Source organism: Parus major, chromosome 21 (assembly GCF_001522545.3).
Source record: "Parus major isolate Abel chromosome 21, Parus_major1.1, whole genome shotgun sequence".
In the NCBI taxonomy this organism is placed as follows: domain Eukaryota; kingdom Metazoa; phylum Chordata; class Aves; order Passeriformes; family Paridae; genus Parus; species Parus major.
The window spans coordinates 6,533,206-6,540,186 of NC_031789.1; the positions used below are offsets into that span (position 1 = coordinate 6,533,206).

At 49.8% G+C, this 6,981-nt stretch overlaps 1 long non-coding RNA gene across 1 annotated transcript; it reads left to right on the forward strand.

The window, feature by feature from the left end:
• Window positions 1-3,738: 3,738 nt before the first annotated feature.
• LOC117245394 lies at window positions 3,739-6,257 on the forward strand. Its single transcript, XR_004500064.1, has 2 exons — window positions 3,739-5,003; window positions 5,756-6,257. It is a non-coding gene; the product is annotated as an uncharacterized LOC117245394 (long non-coding RNA).
• The last annotated feature ends 724 nt before the right edge of the window (window positions 6,258-6,981 follow it).

Here is a 6,981-nt window from a genome sequence, read left to right on the forward strand (position 1 = left end):
ATCCAGAGCTCCTGGATCCATCCTATCCAGCACAGATTCCATCCATAAACCAATCCTCTCCCTACCAAGTCACTGCCCCTACCAAAGGACAGGGGAGGAGCCCAAAGAGCCACACCAGCACCTCCTGAGCCAGCCAGACCCATCCCTCAGCCTCTGCCCCAGTCTGGGGGACAGCAGGGCTGTGGCACAGCCAGGATTCCCTGCTCTTTGTGCTCCGTGTGAGCAGGCAGAGCCAGGCTGGGGATGGGGATTGCAGTACGAGTAGCCTCAGGCCAGACTGCTTCATTAGCAGAGATATTCTGACAGCCCAGCACTCAGGGAGGGCACAGGTGGCTGTTCAGGGGAGGGAGGTTGGGAACGAGGACACGGGAAAGGGCTTTGCCTCAGGAAAAATGCTTTTCCAGGAACTGCTGGGCTGCTCCCCTTTTAATCCTGCTGCTTCAGAGCGCTGCCTTTTGTTGGGGTGGAAATGGAGCACCGTGGAATTCGGAGTTTTCCTGCCTTTCTGGAAGTGTCGTGGTGCTGTGGGCTCACACACCAGCCAGAGCTGGAAGCTGTGTGTCCCCCTCGCTACTGAAGGTGTTGTGGCTGCCTCCAGAACAGCCTGGGACACGAGCTCTCCTTACCCAAAGCATTCCCACAAAATGCCTCTTCCAAATCACCTTCCCTGCCAGTGCCCTGTGCAGCTCTAGAACCAGTCTGAGTAGATCAGAACTCAAAAAAACCTGCAGGAATTAAATGTCTGCTGGGAAGGAGTGAAGGAACTTTTATTTGGGAGGCAAGAATTCCAGTTCTAAACCTAGAATTGCTCCTTTCTCCTAAATAATAAGGGCACAAATCTATTTCTGTTAAAACCAATGAGAAATTTTTTAGTGACTTTCCTCTTCAGTGTCCAGTCCCCACAACACAGCAGGAGGTTGCCCTTCTCTGCAAACATTTTGGAAAACAAGTTTAGTTACACTCAAGTGATGCCTCCATTGTACAAAAAAATCCCTTACAGAAATCACCAATAGAATAAACCTTAAGTATTAAAGGAATAACAGTTCTCTGGCCCTTTCCCAAGGCAAGAGCTGCCTCTTTGCAGCTCCAGTCACTGGGCAGCTCCCTGTCCTCCTCCTCCTGTCTGCATTAACCATTCTTTGTGCACACTGCAATTAAAAATGCATCTTTCTCCCTTGTCTGTTCCTCTCTCCTCAGAGGTTATTTATTGCTAATCTGTAACTGGTGAAAGAAATCAGTGTTGTGAGGCAACCACCAGACTGCCCTTTTTCCTGACACCTTTATTCCTCTCTGCCCACTGCTAAGAGCACCTCACTGCATCAGGAGATGCTGAATTCATGGTCACATTAAGCCTGGCTGTGTCCCAACACCTTTTCCTACTCCACTTCCCCATCTTCCTGCCTGCCTTCCTTCCTACAGCCATGGTAACAAAGAATGGCCACAGCGAGGAACTGAGTGTCCAGGAATGTGTGCCTGCCTGGAATCCACGGCCAGCTTACAGCAAGCAGAAATTAGGGACCCTGAAAAGCAGGTAACGTGAGGTGTGCCCTCCTGGCATCAAACAGGGCCATGAAAAATAAGCCATGGGTGACTCCTGGAATTCACAGGTGAACACAAACATGAGTGCACAGAGCAGATTTTTGGGGTGAGAGAGATGAACCTTTTTCAGGAACCCTTTGGAAGTGATGTGCCAGAAGAGTCTGGTGTAGTCAAGGTGTGACTGCTTTTAATACACACTAGGAAGATCAAATTAAGGACTCGGTAGAACCTGTCTTGACCAATTTAGGAGGTGCTGAAGTGCTTCCTTGAGCTGGCTCCCAGCTCCCAACAAGTTAATTAGAGCCAACATCTTCTGAAGTCTTTAAATCACCAAGTGTCTCTGCAGAGAGGTTTTGTGTTGCTCTGATTCTCCTCCTTTCTAGAAAGGTGCAGAGGAGTCCCTGCCCTGGGATTAGCAGCCAGCACCTCTCCAGCCCAGAGCTGCACCCCAGCAGGGTGCAATTCCCTGCAGGAATTTAGCCCAGCAATTCTTGTTCCAGCACCTGGAGCTGGGTGTGCACACAGGGCTGCTCAGGGCTGTGCTGTCCTGCAGTGTCACACACAGCAAATCTGACTGAATTCCCTCTGGGACTCTGGGGGGACATCCCACAGGAGCTCCCCAACAGGAACCTGTGTTTCTGTGGGCAATTCTCTCTGCAGCTCCTGGTGCTGGGCTTGCCCTGCAGCCATTTCGTGGATGATGTGAGTTCAGGAAGGCAATTCCAGCATCACAGTGACCAGAACATGATCCCTTCTACACATTTGTTATATTTGAACAAAGCACACCCAGAAACACCCCCACAAACAGTCCCAGGCATGAGCAGTGGAGTCACAAACACACACCAAGAACTTTGTTCTTGCTCCTCACTCAGCTCTGTCACTCTGAGGTCCTGGGGCAGGATCACACGAGGGCTCCTCTTGTTTGATTCAGTTTTCTTTTAAATCCCACAATTCCATAAAAACAGACTACTTGATATAAACCTGTTGTCATGACTACGCTGCAACACAGGGCTTTAATCAAACAGAAACTTAGATAAGAGATAAGGAAGGGATAACCAAAACAAAACAATGGGAATTTCAAAAAACATGTAAATAGGCATTTGCATATTTGGATCTTCTCATGTTGATTTGAGTTTCTCAGAAGAGGAGCAACTTCCCTGCTCCTTGACAGCCAATACAGTGTGGACAGAAAAGCTGCTGCTGCAGCTGGTTACCACTGGGTTTTATTTCTTGTCAGACTTCCAAACAGGATCTTCTCTGCCTGTGGAGTCAGGAATTCCAACCTCTGTCCCTGCCTGCTTTGCTTTGCTGGGGGACTGCAGCAGCACCTGGGGGATTCAGGTGTTTCACTCTCCAGCCTGGGAGCAAACATCTCTCTAAAACTCCTGAGGCATTTCCATCCCTTTCTGTGGATTTCCAGAGCTCTGTTTCTCTCAAGTTCAATAACTCAATCACTGAGCAAAACCAGGGAATTGTGAGTAGCACACACAGCAAAGGCAGAAATGCCTGAACAAGCTGTTTATGAGTAATTCTAATGTCTGATGCCTAAAATTATTGTCTAAACTCTCTGGAAAATACACACCACTGTTTTGTTCACAGCAGGAGAGAAGGATTTTGTTTGTCACACATCCTCCTTTAGCCAAAAGCTCTATCCAGACATGGCACCCCTGGGTTCCAGCACACATTTCCTTCCTGATTACCTGGGAAAGGCTGGGGAGGAAGGTGGGGCCAGTCACTGAGGATGAGGAGCAGAGGAAAGAGATCTTTTAAAGTTCCTGTTGTTCCTTTTAAGTCCAGCAAGCAGCAGCCACTTCTCACCCACGCTCTGCACCCATCAGCCATAAACCACTGCTCAGGGGTTAAAGCTGCACTGACCCAAAATAAAAAAGCCTAATGCACTGTAAATATCCAGGAGACCCTCAAGTCTATTACAATCCAGTTTTTCAGGAGTCTGTCTCTCTGCTATGGTCTCTACTCACAATTACAGCAAAACACTGATTAGGGTGCACAGGGGAGCAGCACAGGAAGCAAATATAAAATTGTCCTAACCAAGTAACTGAGTGCATTTGTAAGGATGGTATTGCTTTTAATTAGCCTTAATTTCCAAAGAATTATTGCTTGCTCAAAAAAAATCTTTATGGATCCATGAATTATTGAGTACAGGATTCTCCCCCTGCCTCCTGCTGATACCCAAGAGAACAGCCCCAGCATAACTCACCAGGGAATTCTCTGTATTTGACTGCAAGAATGCCTGGTGTTCCAATCCATTCAGTATTTCTGTTAGAACTCCAAGGACTGGATCAGTTCTTGCTGAGTGAATATGGAAATCAGGTCCCAGTCTGGATTCACCTCCAGAGAAGCACAAATGTGTTGTGTTTGTTAGGAGAGATCTGTGTTTGCACACACGTGCCCACAAACACACACACACACACACAATGGCCCTGTGCAGCCATGTCATTTTATACATAACATTAATCAGATATGTACTTTCAAATGCACTAATGCAAATTATGTCATTTATTTCTGTCTTTATGAAATTAATGTGACTCTTTTCAACTTTGGGAAGTTCAGGTACAAACCCAGCAAGATGGATTTGCTTAGGGATGTTATATCCACGTTATTCCAAGCTGAGCCTCCCATTCTTCCAAAATACCCCCATAAAACCAGCCCCAAATTTCACCTCCAAAAACAACAGAGAATCTGTCCTTGGTTATGGAGATCAGCCCAGCAATGTGCCTGCTGAGCTTTCAGCCATACATACCTGAAATTCCTCCCAGTTTGCTCTCTGTTGCGCTCATGTGCAGCAGAGCTCACATCCAGCAAGCCCAGGAGTGTGGGGCCTGTGGGACATTCACAGAGCCTGCAGTGGGAACCAGCAGGAGATCATCCCACCAGCCCTGAACTGGAATTCCAGAGCGTTGGGCCCAGGGTTGAGGGTTGGGGATATTGGCTCTTCCAGAGACACTGGGTTTGGGAGTCCTTTGGGAAGGACTTTAACCTTTGTCTCAGGAGGAAACACAACATTTCAGAGGGGACAAAGGCACTCTGTGCTCCTGTTGTACCTCTTGAGGACCTGAGGATGGTGGGGCACAGGCTCCTCTCTGTCACATTCCTGGGTGAACACAGCTCTTCTTTCCCTCTGCAGCTATCAGCCTTCAGGAGTCAAAATTCCCTTTCCATGGATGTTCTTGGAGCTGTCTTCAGACTTGCTGCTTCAAAGCTACCACGAAATGCACCTAAGTCAGTAAATCTATTTATTGGAATGGTCATACAGGACTGCAGCAATGAGACACAAATATAATCCAATTCCAGCCTCTTCAAAGCAGGAAGGAATAAACATTTAGCTCCGTTCCCCATGAAATTTGAGTAAAAATGGGAAACCATAAGGATGTATGTGACAAAGAAGAGGCCATTCAAGAGACAACACGAATAAATCTTAGCAGTACCTCAACAAGGACAGGAAGGTGAGTGGTGTCCCAAGCATTCCTTTGGCAGAGCACTGGAAATACCCCTGGAATTGTCCCTTGTTTCAAGACAACTCCTTCCCTCAGCTCACAAAACCCCTCAGCAGCAACCCCTGGAACCCCCCTCCAATTATCGGATGAAATGCAGGAGGATCAAAGGGAGAGTTCCAGGATAAGCAGGAGCGTGGGATAATTAGTGCTGCTGAGCACCTCTCCCTCGTTAGCGGTTCCCAGCTCTCTCTGCACGTGCAGCTCGGGAGCCCCTGGTCCCCTCCTCGTGTCTCTCCTGCACCAGCAGCCGCCCTGACCCAGCCCCAAGCGATCCCTGAGCTTTTTGGGGTGAGGTTTCACTGCTTGGGAGTGGCAGGAGGGAGAGAGCAAAGAGTTCAGGAGCTCTGGGGAACCAGCACATGGAGACTAGCAGGGGACACCAAGAGAGAAATCATAAACAACATACAGCTAAACAATAACTAAATAATATTTCCACTGCTGCCTGTTCTCCCTTGTGTCCAAGGAGCTCTGATCAGGATGGGAGAGGTGTTCCCATCTTTTTCACCTGGGTAATACCCTGCAAGCAGCACAGAAGTTTCAAGTCCAAAAGGCACCTTAGCAATCAGGGGATCAGCTGTCAGGAGTGAGGCTGAATTATGAGTTGCTTGTCTTTGTGGAAGAAATGGGGGTGTCCTGTCTGTCACGTGTGGGGACCCTGGAGGTGTCTCACAGGATCAGGGTTAAGTGCCTGTGCTTTCCAGGGAGAGCAGCAGCCAGGAACTCTCCTCCATCCAAGGGACAGACCAGGCCAGGAGCTGCAGAAAGGAAACCTTGGCCTGGAGGGCCCACATGCCATGAAAATTCCCTACAAATGGGAGAATTTCCCTGTGACAAGTCAGCCAACAAATCAGGCCTTGCCCTGATGTCCTGGTGTTCCTGTCCCAATGCCTGGAGCAGGCTCATGTCCCAATCCCAGGGAAAAAATCCATGGGAGGACCCGGCTACTGCCAAGGGAACCAAACTGATTTGGCTCACAAGGAATTTGCATGCAAGGAATCAGGCGAGCTGAAATAAGGCTGAAATGTTAATGAACGTCTGGAAAGCACTAGGAAATCCTTGGATTAGAGGTATCCTAGGAACACAACACAGTCGGTGACAGCAGATAAGGTCAGCCTGGGGATTGCATTCAGTTTTATCTAAAAATCCAACTTTGCATGCGGTGACTCAACAAAAATGTAATAAATGTAAATCGTGTAACAGTGCTGCCCTGTGGATTTTGAGTCATTTTTCATCGGGACCAGTGTGGCTGGCAGGATGCCACAGCTCTGACCCCACTGCCCAGCCCAGGCTGGGCACTTCTGGAGCCCAAGCAGACAAGCACACACCCCAGAGCTGTCCAAAGGCTGTCCCAGGCACGAGTGCCTCACTTTTCCACCTGATCTCAGGTATGAGCCCCACTGTCCTGCAATCCAGCTTGAGAGCCGAGAGCCCCCGGTGCCCGTGAGCACAGGCTCTGCCAGCCTCGCCAAGGCACGGCTCCCTCCGAGTCTGCGAACCCACATTTCCTCTGCTTGACAGAGCTCGTCATTAAGGAAGGGCTGAAGCTTGTTTAGGGCGTCAGGAGTCTCAGCTCAGCGATCCGCACTGGGATGCTCTGCTGGAACGCTGTCTCCAGCACCACCGAACCAAATCACAATCAGGGATGCATCAAACTCCCATTTCCCCTAACTTAGCTGAGGAGCTTTTAAACATCAGACTGCAGAAAAGCCTTTTCCCTGCTGCGCGTCCCTTTCCGAGCAGCGAGTGCCCCGGGAATGCTCCGGGACAGCGGGAGAACCGCGGGCCGGTGCCGAGCGGGGGACAGGGACGGCACAGCCGGGCTCGGTGGGGCACGGCCGGGCTCGGAGGGGCACAGCCGGGCTCGGAGCGGCACAGCCGGGCTCGGTACGGTACAGCCGGGCTCGGTGGGGCACAGCCGGGCTCGGAG